Source organism: Tachyglossus aculeatus, chromosome 3, assembly GCF_015852505.1.
Source record: "Tachyglossus aculeatus isolate mTacAcu1 chromosome 3, mTacAcu1.pri, whole genome shotgun sequence".
Taxonomy (NCBI): domain Eukaryota; kingdom Metazoa; phylum Chordata; class Mammalia; order Monotremata; family Tachyglossidae; genus Tachyglossus; species Tachyglossus aculeatus.
Genome location: NC_052068.1, coordinates 39,184,466 through 39,203,544, shown reverse-complemented (window position 1 = coordinate 39,203,544; position 19,079 = coordinate 39,184,466). Strand labels below are relative to the sequence as shown.

General features: G+C 46.4%; 3 non-coding genes across 3 annotated transcripts; 1 reads left to right on the top strand and 2 right to left on the bottom strand.

Annotated features, from left to right (window-relative positions):
- Positions 1 to 335: 335 nt before the first annotated feature.
- LOC119926340 lies at positions 336 to 473 on the bottom strand. The gene has a single exon (XR_005450226.1). It is a non-coding gene; the product is annotated as a small nucleolar RNA SNORA7 (small nucleolar RNA).
- Positions 474 to 3,555: 3,082 nt separating this feature from the next.
- On the bottom strand, positions 3,556 to 3,693 carry LOC119926117. The gene has a single exon (XR_005450025.1). It is a non-coding gene; the product is annotated as a small nucleolar RNA SNORA7 (small nucleolar RNA).
- Positions 3,694 to 13,048: 9,355 nt separating this feature from the next.
- Positions 13,049 to 13,186, top strand: LOC119926071. Its single transcript, XR_005449984.1, has one exon. It is a non-coding gene; the product is annotated as a small nucleolar RNA SNORA7 (small nucleolar RNA).
- The last annotated feature ends 5,893 nt before the right edge of the window (positions 13,187 to 19,079 follow it).

Here is a 19,079-nt window from a genome sequence, read left to right as displayed (position 1 = left end):
CACTCTTTTGTTGTTGTTGTTGTCTTATGCTGTTGAGTTGTGTTCGACCCATAGCGACACCATGGGCACATCTCTCCCAGAATGCCAGAATTGTTTCCGAATTGTACTTTCCAAGCACTTAGTACAGTGCTGTGCACACAGTAAGCACTCAGTAAATACGACTGAATGAATGAACGTCCCACCTCCACCTGCAATTGTTCTGGTAGTGTATTCATAGAGTTTTCTTGGGGTAAAAATACGGAAGTGGTTTACCACTGCCTCCTTCCACGCAGTTAACCTGAGTCTCCGCCTTCTACCCTTTTCCATGCCGCTACTGCCCAGCACAGGTGAGTTTTGACTGTAGCAGATTGCCTTTTACTCACTAGCCAATGCCCAAGGTAGGAATGGAATGGTTATGCCTCTGCTTGACTCTCCCTCCCATAGTCGAGACCGGTAGAATACTGGAAATTCTCCAGGTGCGACCCTGAGAGGTGTGTCTTCTAGGCTGTGAGCCTGTTGATGAGTAGGGACCGTCTCTATATGTTGCCAACTTGTACTTCCCAAGCGCTTAATACAGTGCTTTGCACACAGTAAGCACTCAATACGATTGAATGAATGAATGTCAGTCACTCTAGCTGGGTTCTTTCCTCCAAGGCAGGCTTCCCTCTTTCTTTTTCCAGTATATGGTTAGCGCTTACTCTGTGCTTAAATGTACTAAGCATCGGGCTCGATACCAGCAGTCAGGTTGGACACAGCCCATGTTCCACATGGGGCTCACAGTATTAATCCCTAGTTTACAAATGAGGTAACTGAGGCACAGAGAAGTGAAGTGACTTGCTTCAGGGTCACACAGCAGACAAGGGGAAGGCCCGGGGTTAGAGCTCAGGTCCTTCCGACTCAGGCCCATGCTCTATCCACTAGGTCACGTTGCTTCTCGTGCTCAACAGTCATTCAGTCACATTTATTGAGCACTTACTGTGTGCAGAGCACTGTACTAAGCACTTGGGAGAGTACAATACAGTAATAAACAGGCACATTCCCTACCCACAATGAGCTTTCAGTAGGTGCATATGTGTAATCAATCAGTGGTATTTACTGAGCACTTACTATGCAGAACACTGTATACTCAGAGAAGCAGCGTGGCTTAGTGGAAAGAGCACAGGCTTGGAAGTCAGAGGTCATGGATTCTATTCCTGGCTCTGCCACTTACCAGCTGTGTGACTTTAGGAAAGTCACAACTTCTCTGTGCCTCAGTTACCTCATCTTTACAATGGGGATTAAAACTGAGCGCTACGTGGGACAACCTGATTACCTTGTATCTACCCCAGCACTTAGAACGGTGCTTGGCACATAGTAAGCGCTTAACAAATACCATCATTATTATTATTAAACACTTGGGAGAATATGTAGTCTTGGTTTATTCTCTAAGCATTACTACCAGTCTGCTGAGACTTGCCCAAGGATACCAAGTGGCCTGAGCTGGACCGGTTCATCAGCCATCGGAAACTACTGCCTAGCACCTGCCTGGACTCCAAAACATCTCCTTCCCCATCCGCTGCGGCAGAGAAGTGGACATCTCATTTCTTCATCTTCCCCCTTTCCCCTCAGGGGAAAACTCAGAACAGGGTGTGGTTACCTAACCCCCAGGTAACAAAAGCCCAGATCTGTACATCTTCACCTATCAACTGCTCCCTGCATTCCCACCAACCCAGTCCCAGTGGATTCTTCACACCCAAGAACAATTCAACCAACTCCTCAGGGTATCGCTGGATTAAGTAGATATTGTTGTCTTTTACCTCATTTACAGCTTCACTGAGCCCACCTGTGACCCTTCAATCCCCCTTCTCCAGTCAGCCCTTCTCAGTCCTCCCCTCTTCCACCCACCCCTCCCCATCCACGGGTCTCCCTTGCTCTCTCTAGAAGGGATCTCTTCTCCCACTCCCCCAGACTCACTGGGAAAGTAGGTTCCCCAGTGCCGCCTTCGCACCATTTCACCTCCCCTACCCCTGTCCTTCCCTTTCTTCGAAGCCCATTTAATCTGCCTCTTCCACCCACTCTGGATTCTAGTAGCTCTCATCTACCATCCCCTAGGTCTCACTTAACTTCTTTGACCATTTAATCCCTTTCTCACACTCCTCTGTCTCCATGCCTACATTGATCCTTGGGGACTTCGATGTCCACACAGATGTCCCTGATGGCCCTTCTGCCACCTGTCTTCTATCGCTCAACTCCACCGACCTCTCCTGCTCCACCTCACCCACTCACTAACTTGGAGACACACTCAATTTCATCTCTAGCCACTACACAATCTCCACCCTCACCAACTCTGAAATCACTCCATCTGACCTCCTCCTCCTCACCTGCTTTCTCTCCCCCCCCAAATCCCCCCCCACAAATCTGTGCTGTTCCCCCACAGAGACTTTGATCTTTTGACCCCACTTAAGCAAAAACAGGGGAATGCATCAATACTGCTGTTGTGGGCTGGGGGGGATGCCTTTGGGCAAGGAGGACAGATAGCAAAGCAGTGTACTTTGACTTCTGAGAAAGAACAGCAGCCTATGTTAGGGCCTGATGGTCTAGCCCTCAGGAGGGTGGAGCCCGGGAGGGAAGGCCTCTTAGAACAGGGAACCCTGGTGAAATGGCAAAACCAAGAAGTAGAATCAAAAATGGCACAGGCGCCATAAACAGGGGACAACCTTTACCCCCTAACACTATAAAGAACAGATTGGATTGCCTACCAACTGCTGTCTTTTTCAGCAGCCCATGCCCATGGAGGTAGAATCTCACTGTCTAAAGTGAACTTAGGGATTTGCACTGTGCCCACATGTGTGTGTTTGTGTGTCTGTGTATGATGTTCCCTGCTGTTTTTTCCTGATTGTTTTTCCTAGTTTAGAGAGAGTGGTAAAGTTCATGGAGATGTTGGTGCCTAACAACTTGGCAGCGAGGTTTTTAATAGTTGAAATGGGTTAGATCAAGTCAGTGACCTTTGAATGTTTTCAAGCCAGCCTGGAAATCTAATACAAACTATCTCCCAATAAAGACTTGTCTTTATGATTTAATTTATGAAATACTTTGTACTCTAGGCCCTAATTCCTTAGGAAGAAAGACACTAGGTCCAAATCAACATGGGGGTATATTCAATCGTATTTATTGAACGCCTGTTGAAACCCCTTTGAAATTCCCACGGATTTTGTTGTTACATATTGAATGTGTTCTCCCATCCGATTCCCCCTGGTCAGTTCTCCCAAGAAAAGCTCAAATCTTGGGGAAAAGGGGAAGAGGACGGGGCGGAGGAGGAAGTCACAGGGAAGGGGAGGGAGAAATGAAATTAAGCTCTCTGAAGTTATCTGAACTTGTCTTATGCTGTTGAATCGTCTCCGACCCATAGCGACGCCATGGTCACATCTCCCCCAGAATGCCCCACCTCCAGCTGCAATCGTTTGGGAAGTGTATCCATAGTGTTTTCTTGGAAAAAAATAAGGAACTGGTTTACCATTAACTCCCTGCACAATAAATGTGTCTCCGCTCTCGACTCTCTCCCATGCTGCTACTGCTGCCCAGTACGGGTGAGTTTTGACTTGTAGCAGATTGCCTTCCACTCACTAGCCACTGGCCAAGCTAGGAATGGAATGGGTAGGCCTTTGCTTGACTCTCCCTCCCATAGCCAAGACTGGTAGAGGACTGGAAACTCTCCGGGTGCGACCCAAAGAGGGGAGTTATCTGAGCGGTGCTTCAGTCACCTCTCCACTTTGATTTATGGGCACTTTGCCTCACCCCCCTACCATCTTTCAAAATCTGCTTTTCTTTTGTTTATGGTATGTAAGTGCTTACCATGTGCCAGACACTGTAATAAGCACTGGGATAAATAGATGCTAATCAGGTTGGCCACAGTCCAGGTCCCCCACGGAACTGGCAGTCTCAATGCCGACTCTACAGATGAGTTAACTGAGGCACAGAAAAGTGAAGTGACTTGTCCAAGGTCACCCAGCAGGTCCGTGGTGAAGGTGGAATTAGAACCCAGGTCCTCTGAGTCCCAGGCCAGTGCTCTTTCCACTGTGCCGTGCTGCTTTATTGCCATGGAAAGCCGCTTATCCAGATACTTGTCTTATCTTGCTTTATGCTGTTGTCATCTCTAACCCATAGCAACTCCATGGACACATCTCTCCCATTCATTCATTCATTCATTCATTCAATCGTATTTATTGAGCGCTTACTGTGTGCAGAGCACTGTACTAAGCCCTTGGGAAGTACAAGTTGGCAACATATAGAGACGGTCCTGAACGCCCTTATCTCCATCTGCAATCGTTCTCGTAGTGTATCCGTGGAGTTTTCTTGGTAAAACTATGGAAGTAGTTGGTGAGCCCACTGTTGGGTAGGGACCGTCTCTATATGTTGCCAACTTGTACTTCCCAAGCGCTTAGTACAGTGCTCTGCGCACAGTAAGCGCTCAATAAATACGATTAAATGAAAGTAGTTTCTTCCACACAGTAAACTCTCCCGTGCTGCTGCTGCCCAGCACAGGTGTGTTTTAGCCTAATTCAATTGATTAGGGGGAAATAAACTTGGGGGTAGTGGGGAGCCCGTGACAAGTTCCTTTCATTCAATCGTATTTATTGGGCGCTTACTGTGTTGTATTTGGTGATCTGAATGTGTCTCGGCTGGTGAGTACAGGTAATGGATCTTTCAATCAATGAATTGTTTATATTGAGCAGGATCTGAATGTCTCTCAGCCGGTGAGTACAGGTAATGGATCTTTCAATCAATGAGTTGTGAGCCCACTGTTGGGTAGGGACTGTCTCTATATGTTGCCAATTTGTACTTCCCAAGCGCTTAGTACAGTGCTGTGCACATAGTAAGCGCTCAATAAATACGATTGATTTTATATTGAGCAGGATCTGAATGTGTCTCAGCCAGTGAGTACAGGTAATGGATCTTTCAATCAATCAGTTGTTTATATTGAGCAGTTACTCTGTGCAGAGCACTGTGCTAACCACTTGGGAGACTACACTATAACACAGTTGGTAAGCCCTGTTTTTTTATAAATAGGGAAGAAAGCCCTATTTTACCTTAAGTATTACTGTTGTGCGAAGAGGAAGTCTAAAATGAATCTTCATCAGTGAAGCAGCGTAGCTCAGTGGAAAGAGCCCGGTCCTGGGTGTCAGAGGTCTTGGGTTCTAAAAGTGGCTCCGCCACTTGTCAGCTGTGTGACTTTGCGCAAGTCACTTCACTTCTCTGGGCCTCAGTTACCTCATCTGGAAAATGGGGATTAAGACAGTGAGCCCCACATGGGACAACCTGATTACCATGTATCAACTCCAGTGCTTAGAACAGTGCTTGGCATATAGTAAGCGCTTAACAAATACCGTCATTATTATTTGGGGTTGGCTCACTCAGTGTCCTGCTTTTTAATCTACAACAGAGTCCCCTGTGAAAGGCGATTTTAAGGAATTTAGAGGAGTAGTGTAGTATAATGGAAAGAGAAGGGCCCTGGGAGTCAGAAGACCTAGGTCCTAGAGAATAATAATAATAATAATAATCACATTTATTAAGCGCTTACTATGTGCAAAGCACTGTTCTAAGCGCTGGGGAGGTAACAAGGTGATCAGGTTGTCCCACCGGGGGCTCACAATCTTTGTCTCCATTTTACAGATCAATCAATCAATCAATCATATTTATTGAGCGCTTACTATGTGCAGAGCACTGTACTAAGCACTTGGGAAGTACAAACAGATGAAGTAACTGAGGCCCAGAGAAGTTGTCACACAGCTGACATTTGGCGGAGCCGGAATTTGAACCCATGACCTCTGACTCCAAAGCCCTGGCTCTTTCCGCAGCGTGGCTCAGTGGAATGAGCCCGGGCTTTGGAGTCAGGGGTCATGGGTTCAAATTCCGACTCAGCCAATTGTCAGCTGTGTGACTTTGAGCATGTCACTTCACTTCTCTGTGCCTCAGTTCCCACATCTGTAAAATGAGGATTAAGACTGTGAGCCTCCCGTGGGACAACCTGATCACCTTGTAACCTACCCAGCGCTTAGAACAGTGCTTTGCACATAGTAAGCGCTTAATAAATGCCATCATTATTATTATTAATCCTGGCTGCTCCACAGGTCTGCTGTGTGTAAACTTCCCAATGCTTAGAACAGTGCTTTGCACATAGTAGCGCTTAATAAATGCCATCATTATTATTATTAATCCCAGCTCCTCCACAGGTCTGCTGTGTGACCTTGGGCAAATCACCTCTCTGTGCCTCAGTTCCCTCATCTGTAAAATGGGGTTTTAGACTGTAAGCCCACTGTTGGGTAGGGACTGTCTCTATATGTTGCCATCTTGTACTTCCCAAGCGCTTGTACAGTGCTGTGCACATAGGAAGCACTCAATAAATAGGATTGATTGATTAAGACTGTAAACCCCATGTAGGATATGGATTGTGTCCAACCTGATTAACTTCTTTCTCCTCCAATGCTTTGCACAGTGCCTGGTACAGAGTAAGTGCTAAACAAATACCATTAAAAAAACAAAACCAACAATAAGAACCTTCCAAAACAATAAAATCGTGGTAAGAGTGAAGGTGGCATCTGATAGTACAGGAAGGATACCGCTCTAACGTCGGTGCTTGAGGATGCTTGTTTATTTTTCCACAATGGGTTCAGCACCTGTTGGGGTGTGAGCTTGTTAAATTTTAGATGGTGGTAATTACGCAGTGAGAGCGATTCCACAGAAGCCACAATAGAGCCCTCTACGTGGTGACCCAGAGGTCTACTCTCCTGCCCCAGACAGCACCCTCCATTCCTCTACTGCTAACCTCCTCACTGTACCTCGTTCTCGCCTGTCCCGCCATCGACCGCCGGCCCACGTCCTCCCCCTGGCCTGGAATGCCCTCCCTCCGCACATCCGCCAAGCTAGCTCTCTTCCTCCTTTCAAAGCCCTACTTAGAGCTCACCTCCTTCAAGAGGCCTTCCCAGACTGGGCCCCCTTTTTCCTCTCCTCCCCCTCCCCAAAGCACCCTCCTCCCCCTCCCATCCTCTTACTGTGGGGGTTCCCCAAGGTTCAGTGCTTGGTCCCCTTCTGTTCTCAATCTACACTCACTCCCTTGGTGACCTCATTCGCTCCCACGGCTTCACCTATCATCTCTACGCTGATGACACCCAGATCTACATCTCTGCCCCTGCTCTCTCCCCCTCCCTCCAGGCTCGCATCTCCTCCTGCCTTCAGGACATCTCCATCTGGATGTCCGCCCGCCACCTAAAGCTCAACATGTCGAAGACTGAGCTCCTTGTCTTCCCTCCCAAACCTTGCCCTCTCCCTGACTTTCCCATCTCTGTTGACGGCACTACCATCCTTCCCGTCTCACAAGCCCGCAACCTTGGTGTCATCCTCGACTCCGCTCTCTCGTTCACCCCTCACATCCAAGCTGTGACCAAAACCTGCCGGTTTCAGCTCCACAACATTGCCAAGATCCGCTCTTTCCTCTCCATCCCAACTGCTACCCTGCTCATTCAGGCTCTCATCCTATCCCGTCTGGACTACTGCATCAGCCTTCTCTCTGATCTCCCATCCTCGTGTCTCTCTCCACTTCAATCCATACTTCATGCTGCTGCCCGGATTATCTTTGTCCAGAAACGCTCTGGGCATATCACTCCCCTCCTCAAAAATCTCCAGTGGCTACCAATCAATCTGCGCATCAGGCAGAAACTCCTCACCCTGGGCTTCAAGGCCGTCCATCACCTTGCCCCCTCCTACCTCACCTCCCTTCTCTCCTTCTACAGCCCAGTCCGCACCCTCCGCTCCTCCACCGCTGGAGGATCCACGATCTCCTCACCGTACCTCGCTCTTGCCTGTCCCGCCATCGACCCCCGGCCCACGTCATCCCCCAGGCCTGGAACGCCCTCCCTCTGCCCACCCGCCAAGCTAGCTCTCTTCCTCCCTTCAAGGCCCTGCTGAGAGCTCACCTCCTCCAGGAGGCCTTCCCAGACTGAGCCCCTTCCTTCCTCTCCCCCTCGTCCCCCTCTCCTTTCCCCCCATCTTACCTCCTTCCCTTCCCCACAGCACCTGTATATATGTATATATGTTTGTACATATTTATTACTCTATTTATTTATTTTACTTGTACATATCTATTCTATTTATTTTATTTTGTTAGTATGTTTGGTTTTGTTCTCTGTCTCCCCCTTTTAGACTGTGAGCCCACTGTTGGGTAGGGACTGTCTCTATATGTTGCCAATTTGTACTTCCCAAGCGCTTAGTACAGTGCTCTGCACATAGTAAGCGCTCAATAAATGCGATTGATGATGATGATGATGATGATGATGTATATATGTTTGTACAGATTTATTACTCTATTTTACTTGTACACATTTACTATTCTACTTATTTTGTTAACGATGTGCATTTAGTTTTAATTCTATTTGTTTTGACGACTTGGCACCTGTCCACATGTTTTGTTTTGTTGTCTGTCTCCCCATTCTAGACTGCGAGCCCGTTGTTGGGTAGGGACCGCCTATATGTTGCCAACTTGTACTTCCCAAGCACTTAGCACAGTGCCCTGCACACAGTGAGCGCTCAATAAATACCATTGAATGAATGCCACTATCTTACTGGCTGTCCAGCAGGAGGAAGCAAAAGCGACTGGCTCAATTCTGCCGGGAGGCGAAACTGGATGTGGCACGTTGTGGTGTGAAAAGAAACAACCTTATGTGCTTCGTTGGAATGGATGAGTACTACAGTACAGGTTTTCCTTCAAGTGATGTTTGGCCAGAATACAACCCTAGCATTATATGAAAACTGGGTATGCTGGCAACAATCAATATATCAATGGCATTTATTGAGGGCTTACTATATGCAGAGCACCATACTAAGTGCTTGGGAGAGTACAGTACAACAGAATTAGCAGATGGTTTTTCTGCCCATTACGAGCTTACCATCTAGAGGGGGAGAAAGACAATATGAATAAATTAATGATTTAAATGAATAATAATAATAATGGCATTTATTAAGCGCTTACTATGTGCAAAGCACCGTTCTAAGCGCTGGGGAGGTTACAAGGTGATCAGGTTGTCCCATGTGGGGCTCACAGTCTTCATCCCCATTTTCCAGATGAAGTAACTGAGGCATAGAGAAGTTAAGTGACTTGCCCAAAGTCACACAGCTGACAACTGGCAGAGCCGGGATTTGAACTCATGACCTCTGACTCCAAAGCCCGTGCTCTTTCCACTGAGCCACGCTGCTTCTCATCATTTAAAGGTAATCTAAAGATATGTACGTAAGTGCTGTGGAGTTGTGGGTGGGACGAATGTCCCAAGCGCTTAGTACAGTGCTCTGCACACAGTAAGCGCTCAATAAATACGATTGATGATGATGATGATGATGATGATGTCCAGTGTTCACAGGTCACAGAACTGAGTGCAGAAGGGAGTGTGAGCTGGGGAAAAGAGGGCCTAATGGGGGAAGACCTCTTGGAGAAGAGGTGATGACGTTAATAATGCAACAGGCAACAAGTCTGTAAAACCAAAACATTGTTTTGTATGAAAGGTAGAGGAAGGAGGTGGAAAGGGGAGGAAGAAAAGAGGGAGAGAGGTGAGAGGCGTGGAAGCTCGTTGCAGGGAGGGATCGTGCCTAGGAACGTGTCTACCAATGCTAAGGTTCTTCCAAGCACCCTGCACACAGTATGAGCTCAATAAGTACTATTGATTGATTAATTGATCATTTACTGTGCACCGAGCTGTGTTCTAAGCATTTGGAAGAGTATAATAGAGGTAGTAGACACAATCCCTACCCTCGAGGAGCTTGCAGTCTAGTGAAATTTGTTGGGCAGAGTTGGATTTGCTTGATAGAACCAACTGAGAAATTAACTCTTGGAGCTCCCAACTTAATGGCATTTACTAAAGGCCTACAGAATTTGAAGTGGTGTGCTAAATGGTTGAGATCGTATGGACAACAGAAGACGCGTGTTTCCTGAGGAATCACCATCACGCTGCAACCTTCTGTGAGTAGACTCTGATCTTGAACACCGCTGAAGAAACAGAGGTATTTTACCCCCATCTTGGCCATGGGGAGGAAGGCTTTTCCTGCCCTTTGGCTTCAGAGGCAGCTTTGGAAAGGATTCAAGTCTTTGGAACAGAATATTGGGCAGGCAGGAGAAGGAAGGGATAATTCCAGGGCTATAGTCTTTCTGCACAAACGTGCAGAAACTGAGCTTGTTATCGCTAATATTGTTTGGTCAGAAAAAATGAGAACTGTAAAACAGATTACGGTCCTTCATTCTTCAAAACTTAAATCTCTTGAAACCACTTATTTGGCAGCCTGAAAACTCTGGACTTCTAGTCTTTCCTTTTCTTAAGGAAGATGAGTTGGGAATTCACTAAAGGCAATGAATAGGGCTTGAAAATCAATTACAGTACTGTAGTAATCAACCAATCAATGGTATTTAGTGAGGGCTTACTGTGTGTTGAACACTAATAATAGCAGTAGTAATGATGGCGTTTGTTAAGCACGTACTATGCGTCAAGCGTGTTTAAAGCGCTGGGATCATTTATGGGGTAATGTATCAAGCTAATCAGGTTAGACACACTACACATCCCACACAGAGCTGTCAGTCTTAATCCCCGTTTTACAGATGAGGTAACTGAGGCACAGAGGAATTAAGTGACTTGCCTAAGGTCACACAGCAGACAAGAGGATTAGAACTCAGAATACTCTGACTCCCAGGATCACTGATTTTACTGTGAGTAGATAGTTCTAAGAATGGCCATGCCCTTGGCCTAAGGCGGTCCCACCTTCACAATATCACTAAAATCCACCCTTTCGTCTCCATCCAAACTGCTACCATGTTAATACAATCACTTCAACCTATCCCGTCTGGATTACCGCATCAGCCTCCTTGCTGACCTCCCAGCCTTCTGTCTCTCCCCACTCCAGTCCGTACTCCACTGTGCTGCCTGGATCATTTTCCTTCAAAAATGTTCAGACCATGTTTCCCCACTCCTCAAGAAACTCCAGTGGTTGCCCATCCGCCTCCATATTAAACAAAAACTCCTCGAAATTGGCTTTAAAGCACTCAATCACCTTGCCCCCTCCAACCTCACCATTCTGCTACTACAACCCAGCCCACGTACTTTGTTCCTCTAATTCTAACCTTCTCACTGTACCTTGATCTTATCCAATTCGCCGCCGACCTCTTGCCCACGTCCTACCTTTGGCCTGGAAAACCCTCCCTCCTCATATCAGAAAGATAATTGCTGTCCTCCACTTCAAAGTCTTGTTGAAGGCACACCTCCAAGAAGCCTTCCCTAACTAAACCCTCCTCTCCTCTTCTCTCTCCTTTCCTCTTCTCCCACTCCTTTCTGCATCACCCTGAGTTGCTCCCTTCATTCATTCTCCCTCCCAGTCCCATACACATATGTATATATCTGTAATTTATTTATGTATGTATATTAATGTCTTTCTCCCCCTCTAGACTGTGAGCTCTGGTGGGCAGGGAATGTGTCTGTTATTGTACTCTCCCAACTGCTTGGCACTCAGTAAGCGCTCAATAAATAGGATTGCATGAACGAATGAGTGAATGAAAGGGTCAGAGATTTGGCTTCCTCAGAACTAGCAGAATCATGGCAGGTCTCTGCAGGTCCGTGGTTCCTGGCCTGGAAGGGGTTGGCAGTGGAACTGAGATCACTGTCTCCTCAGTTTCCTAGGATAAGTGTCACCTTTCTTGTCCCTTCCCTCCCTCTCTGTTGGCCAACTTCCTGAGCCACGGCAGCAGCGCCGACATCGAGTGCCACCTGAACAGCATCAGTCTGAGTGCTCCTCTAAAGGCTCTTCCGTGCCGTGTCAGGGGATGGATCAATCAATCTGCTCTCCACTCAATCAATTCTCCCTTTCATCAATCGTATTTATTGAGCGCTTACTGTGTGCAGAGCACTGTACTTTCTACCTTACCTCACTCATCTACTACAACCCAGTTCTCACACTATACTTCTCTCATGCCAGAATGTACCTACTCTCTGCATCCTGCGTTGGTCTACCCCACTGTTGGCCCCTTGCCCGCATCTTTCCTCTGGCCTGGAACTTCCTCCCATTTCATATCCGGCAGATTACCACTCTCTCCACCTTCAAAGCTATCTTAAAATCGTATCTCTTCCAAGAGGCCTTTCCTGATTAAGCCCTCGTATCCCCTATTCACCCCCACTTTGGCATCACCTATGCACTTGGATCTCTAGCCATTAGCAGAGATCCAACGAGAAGCAGCGTGGCTCAGTGGAAAGAGCCCGGACTTTGGAGTCAGAGGTCATGGGTTCAAATCCCAGCTCTGCCAATTGTCAGCTGTGTGACTTTGGGCAAGTCACTTCACTTCTCTGTGCCTCAGTTCCCTCTTCTGTAAAATGGGGATGGACTGTGAGCCCCACGTGGGACAACCTGATCACCTTGTAACCTCCCCAGCACTTAGAACAGTGCTTTGCACATAGTAAGTGCTTAATAAATGCCATTATTATTATTATTAAAACACTTGATTGTCACCCTACTCTAGGACCCACGGAGCCCTTATATACCTATCTTGTACTCTCCTATTTCCTAAATCTGTATTTTAATGTCTGTCCCCACCTCTAGACTATAAAGTCCTTGTGTCTACCATCTCTTTTGTACTGATTCCCCCAAGTGCTTAGTATAGTGTTCTGCACAAAGTAAGTGGTAAATAAATACCACTTATTTATTTATATATTCATTTATCTCCCAAGCAGAAGCAGCTGGAGGAGTTACTGATGCATACAGTCAGATGCTTTGCAAGCTCATTGTTCGGTAGGGACGTCTCTAGATGTTGCTGACCTGTACTTCCCGCTTAGTACAGTGCTCTGCACACAGTAAGCGTTCAATAAATATGATTGAATGAATGAATGTACGATAAACTTTCTAGACTGTGAGCCCGTTGTTGGGTAGGGACCGTCTCTATATGTTGCCAATTTGTACTTCCCAAGCACTTAGTACGGTGCTCTGCACACAGTAAGTGCTCAATAAATACGATTGAATGAATGAATGACTAAACTTTCGAGAGTAGAATCTAAATTATGTTTAATTACATGTTCCCCTCTCAGGGTGGCACCTGGAGAGTTTCCAGTCCTCTACCAGTCTCGACAATGGGAGGGAGAGTCAAGCAGAGGCCTAGCCACTCCATTCCTAGCTTGGGCAGTGGCTAGCGAGTGGAAGGCAATCTGCTACAAGTCAAAACTCACCCGTGCTGGGCAGCAGCGGCACGGGAGAGAATCGGGGGCAGAGACTCGAGTTTAGCGTGTGGAAGGAGGCAGTGGTAAACCACTTCTGTATTTTTACCAAGAAAACTCTATGGATACACTACCAGAAAGATTACAGATGAAGGTGGGGCACTGTGGGAGAGATGTGTCCATGGCATTGCTATGAGTTGAAGACAACTTGATGGCATAAGACAAGACTGACGTGTTACTAACTGGGTCCCTGAAGAAATGAGGTCCATTGAAATGTGGGGCTCACTTTAATGGAATTCATCCTGCACCTCTAAATTTTAATTCAATTTACTTGAATTTTAGTTTAATTGGGGATTCTCTTATGTGTGAGGGGTGTTTTTTTTAATGATCTGATCCAAGTATTTAATCAATGCAGCACTAGCAAACCACCATTATTATTATAATGAATTTACACTTTAATGGGGAGATCATACATATCTTTTAAAAAGAGTAATCAAAGTGAATAATTGAATGTACAACTGAATCTATATTATATATCAGTGCTTAGAACAGTGCTGTGCACATAGTAAGAGCTTAATAAATGCCATCATTATTATTATTATATATATAAAATATATATGTAAATCCCCTCTCAGGGTTGCACCTGAAGAGTTTCCAATACTTTACGTGTCTCGACTGCAGGAGGAAGAGTCAGGCAGAGGCCTACCCATTCCATTCCTAGCTTAACCAGTGGCAAGCGAGTGGAAGACAATCTGCTACAAGTCAAAATTCACCTGTGCTGGGCAGCAGCGGCATGGACGGGAGTCGAGGGAGGAGGCTCGAGTTTACCGGGTGGAAGGAGGCAGTGGTGAACTACTTCCGCATTTTTACCAAGAAAACTCTACGGATACACTCCCAGAATGATTGCAGATGGAGTCGGGGCGTTCTCAGTGAGATTTGTCCTTGTGTCTTTCTGGGTCAGAGATGACTCGACGGCATAAGGAAAGACAAAAATATATGTAAATACTGAAGATGGAGTGAGTGAGTAGACACGTGACAGAAGCGGCTTGTGGGTTTATATGATTTGAGAGGCTGGGAATGAATCTGGGAAGGCTTGTTGGGGGAGATAAAATTACAGGATGGCTCTATGGAGAGGTCTGCAGTCTGTTAGATTTGGGGTGGGAGGGAATACCAAACTGGGGTAGGCATTCATTCATTCAATCATTTATTAAGCACCTACTGTGTGCATTCATTCATTGCTTCAATCATATTCATTGAGCACTTACTGTGTGTAGAGCACTGTATTAAGTACTTGGGAAGTACAAGTTTGGCAACATATAGGGACGGTCCCTACTCAACAACGGGATCACCATCTAGAAGGGGGAGACAGACAACAAAACAAAACATGCAGAGCACTGTACTAAGCACTTGGGAGAGTGCAGTAAGACAATGAACACATATTTGCTGCCCAAAATGAGCTTACAGTCTGCAGGGGAGGGGAGGGGAACAGATTTTAATATAAAGAAATTGCAGATACGTGCGTAAGTGCTGTGGGGCTGGGAGGGGGGATGAATAAAGGGAGAAATTCAGGGTGACCCAGAGGGGAGTAAGAGAAGAGGAATGGAAGGTTTAGGGAAGGCCTCTTGGAGGAGATGTGCCTTCAATAAGGCTTAGAAGGTGGGGAGAGTGATTGTCGAATTTGAGGAAAGGAGGGCTTTCCAGGCTAGAGGTAGGATATGGGCAAGGGGTCAGCGATGATAAATGAGTTCGAAGTACAGTGACAAGGTTGGCATTAGAGGATCATCTTTGTGCAGAAATGCTCTGGTCATGTTACTCCCCTCCTCAAAAATCTCCAGTGGCTACCAATCAATCTATGCATCAGGCAAAAACTCCTCACTCTCGGCTTCAAGGCTGTCCATCACCTCGCCCCCTACTACCTCACCTTCCTTTTTTCCTTCTCCAGCCCAGCCCGCACCCTCCACTCCTCTGCCACTCACCTCCTCACTGTGCCTTGGTCTCGCCCATCCCACCGTCGACCCCCCTGCCCAGGTCCTCCCCCTGGCCTGGAATGGCCTCCCTCCGCACATCCGCCAACCTAGCTCTCTTCCTCCCTTCAAAGCCCTACTGAGAGCTCACCTCCTCCAGGAGGCCTGCCCAGACTGAGCTCTCTTCTTCCTCTCCTCCTCCTCCCCCTCCCAATCCCCCCACCTTACCTCCTTCCCCTCCCCACAGCACCTGTATATATGTTTATACCGATTAATTACTCTATTTTACTTGTACATATTTACTATTCTGTTTATTTTATTTTGTTAATATGTGTTGTTTTGTTGTCTGTCTCCCCCTTCTAGACTGTGAGCCTGCTACTGAGTAGGGCCCATCTCTGTATGTTACCAACTTGTACTTCCCAAGCACTTAGTACAGTGCTCTGCACACAGTAAGCGCTCAATAAATACGATTGAATGAATGAATGAATGAATGAATGAACGAAGTGTGCTGGCTGGTTTGTATAGGAGATTAGCGAGGTGAGGTAGGAGAGGGCAAGGTGATTGGAAGCTTTAAAGCCAACGGTGAGAAGTTTTTGTTCGATGAGGAGGTGGATAGGCAACCACTGGAGTTTCTCAAGGAGTGAGGAAACATGGTCTAAAATGTTTTTGAAGAAAACTGATCTGGGCAGCAGAGTGATTAAGGGGTTGGAGGTGGCAGAGTCAGGAGAGACAGGAGCTTTGGAGAAAGGAAGAGAGCGAGCGAGGTGGGGAGTAATGGGTGAGGAGAGCGAATATGTAGGTTGGAGTGAGTTGTCAGAGAGCCTTGAAGAGAATGGTAAGTTTTTGCTTGATGTGGGGGTGGTGGGCGGGGAACGGACCTGTGAATCCAGTGGAAGGTTCTGCGAAGGGAAGAGATCATTCAGTCGATTGATCAGTAGGCTTTACTGAGCATTTACTGTGTGCAGAGCACTGTAATAAGCACTTAAGAGAGTTCAGTCGAGTAGGTAGACACCTTCCTTCCAGCTTCCTGGAGGCTTTGTAGTGCTTTGGCTAATCTACTGTAACATAAAGGAATGACACACAGACTCCCACAGAGATCTGTGACTAACCCCTCACCTTCCTGAGTCATTCATTTATTCAATTGTATTTATTGAGTGCTTACTGTGTGCAGAGCACTGTACTAAGCACTTGGGAAGTATATAGAGACGGTCCCTACCCAACAACGGGCTCACATCAGGTCACACCTCTCCACTTTTGTACTCAGATCAGTATCTTTTTAGATTGTTTAATGATCCTCTTTTGCTTTTACTCTTGTGTTTGGCAATTTAATGTACGTGTTGCAATTTATGTTTCGTTGTCTTCCTCATTCAGTTAGGGAGGCAGGGCGGTCTAGTAGAAAGTGAACAGGCCTGTGAGCTAGGAGATCTGAAGTCTAGTCCCAGCTCCGCCACTTGCCTGCTGTATGATCTTGGGCAAGTCACTTAACTTCTCCATGCCTCAGTTTCTTCATCTGTAAAGTGGGGAAAAAAATCTCCTCTCCCATCTCCTTCTTAGGGCCCCACTGTAGGGCAGGATTGGGTCCAATCTGATTATATCTCTTCCTTTGCTGAGCATAGTATTTCCCACATAGTAGGCACTTAATAAATACCATTACTCTTCTGAAAAGACTTTGCCCTCCTTATTTGGAGCTGCATTAATTCATTCATTCAATCATATTTATTGAGCACTTACTGTGTGCAGAGCACTGTACTAAGCACTTGGGAAGTTCAAATCGGCAACATATAGAGAACATCCCTACGCAACAGGGGCTCACAGGTAGTGTGAGAAGCAGCGTGACTCAGTGGAAAGAGCCCGGGCTTTGGAGTCAGACATCAGGGATTCAAATCCTGGCTCTGCCAACTGTCAGCTGTGTGACTTTGGACAAGTCACTTAACTTCTCTGTGCCTCAGTGACCTCATCTGTAAAATGGGGATTAAGACTGTGAGCCCCCCATGGGACAACCTGATCGCCTTGTAACCTCCCCAGTGCTTGGAACAGCGCTTTGCACATAGTAAATTCTTAATAAATGCCATCATCATCATCATTAGTAACAACAACAGCACAAATAATAATAATAATAATAAACGGTGGCATTTGTTAAGTGTTTACTATGTGCCAAGCACTATCTTAAGCACTGGGGTAGACTGGGGCCCACAGTCTAAGGAAGAGGGAGAACAGGTATTTAATCCCCATTTTTCAGATAAGGAAACTGAGTCAACAAGAAGTTAAATGACTTGCCCGAGGCCACCCAGCAGAGCTGGGTAAGTGGCAGAGCTGGGATTGTAACTCCGATCCTCTGATTTCCAGGCCTGTGCTCTTTCCATTAGACCACACTGCTTCAAAGGTGACTCCTTGCTCAGTTATGAGCAGGAACAGTGGGCCTTGTACCTGTCTTCTATGTTCTCAAGAGCCTGGAGCTTTGCACACAGAAGGGGCTCAATAAATGCTACTGATGATGATGATTCATCGCAGGATTTGGGGACAGAAGGAAGGCTGAAACTGAGAACCGACGAGGGGGCCACAATTCATACTATGGTCTGGGCTTTCCATGACAGAAACCGGGTAGAACACGTGGGACAAATCGCCTCGGATCATCCTATAGGAGAGACCCTAGCTTCTTTCCCTCCTAACCCGTGCTTCATGCCTCCTTCCACACTGATCCTTCCATCTCTTAGAGTTTCTTATCACTGGGACCCTGGGGAGGGCATAGTGTCCACCATCTTTACTTAGCCCCTCACCAAAATGGAGAAGCTTAGAAAACTTTTCTTCCTCCTGGCAGTGTTGGCCATAAAGTTCTCTGGAATTCTTCTCTAAGAGATGTGAAAATTTGCATGTGTTTGCAGGGGAAACATGTCTACCCAAGCTGAATTTTTAGAAAGAAACCAAGTCACTTCCAGGAGGAGAGTAGGATGGGACTAAATATTTTGTATGTAGATTATCGGACCCAATAATCTGATCTAAGATAGGCATCTTAGAGCTGCACAGCCCTATTTACACTGACTAAGCAGCCCCTATGACTAGATGTGACGACTATTTGTGCATTCCTTCTCTGAGGGAAACCTACTAATGAACTAGGAGTCACGACTGGACCGGTTGTAATTTAGAGACTCCAGGCCTATATTTCATTTTGTTTTGTTCAATGTGTAGGGTTTTATTGAAACTTACTAAAAATAAAGATGTTTCACCAGGGTGTGTCCATTCTGACAAGGTGCAGACTATTTTTCCTGAATGACCTTATTGACTGCCCTTGGAAATTTGTGGTTTCTTTCCTAGTTAAGGAAAGTGCAGGGAAATGGCAAAACTGGCAAATTCTTAGTCACTAAGCATTACAAATGGAAAATTTAGGGAATGTCTTTCAAGTACAAATACTAAGGACAGACACAGTGTTATTTTTAAGTGTGAAGTTTCCTTAGCATAAGACTGCTTCATTCCACTTTCTCAGTTCAAGGTTGTTTCGTTGCCTGAAGAAGTTCAGCGTTTTACTCAAGTTTTGGGGTGAAAGTGAGACTCCTCCCCGTCCCATATATTGCACCCCACCTTCATTCCTCCAGCCACCTGAAGGTGCTAAATGTTAAACTCAGTGTCACCAGTCAAGGGAGTGGTGTGATTAGCAGCTGTTGTTCTGCCCTCTATATGTTCCAGGGTGTGCTGGGGGAAATCATAAAATTGCAATCAGAAAGGCGGGTTCCAGGTTTACTCAAGGAAGCAAATGATTCTAAGAGCTGGACTCTCATATTTCTGAAATTGGGAAATTCTGGCCTCTGTGTGGGACCAAAGAGACGGGTGAGATGGGGAGGGACAGCGAAGAGAGTGGGGTGTGTGCTTTGTCTCTGTAGTGTTACCCAGTTGGCTTTCTCACCCTTCTCCACAGGCCGGATGAGTCTCTGCGATC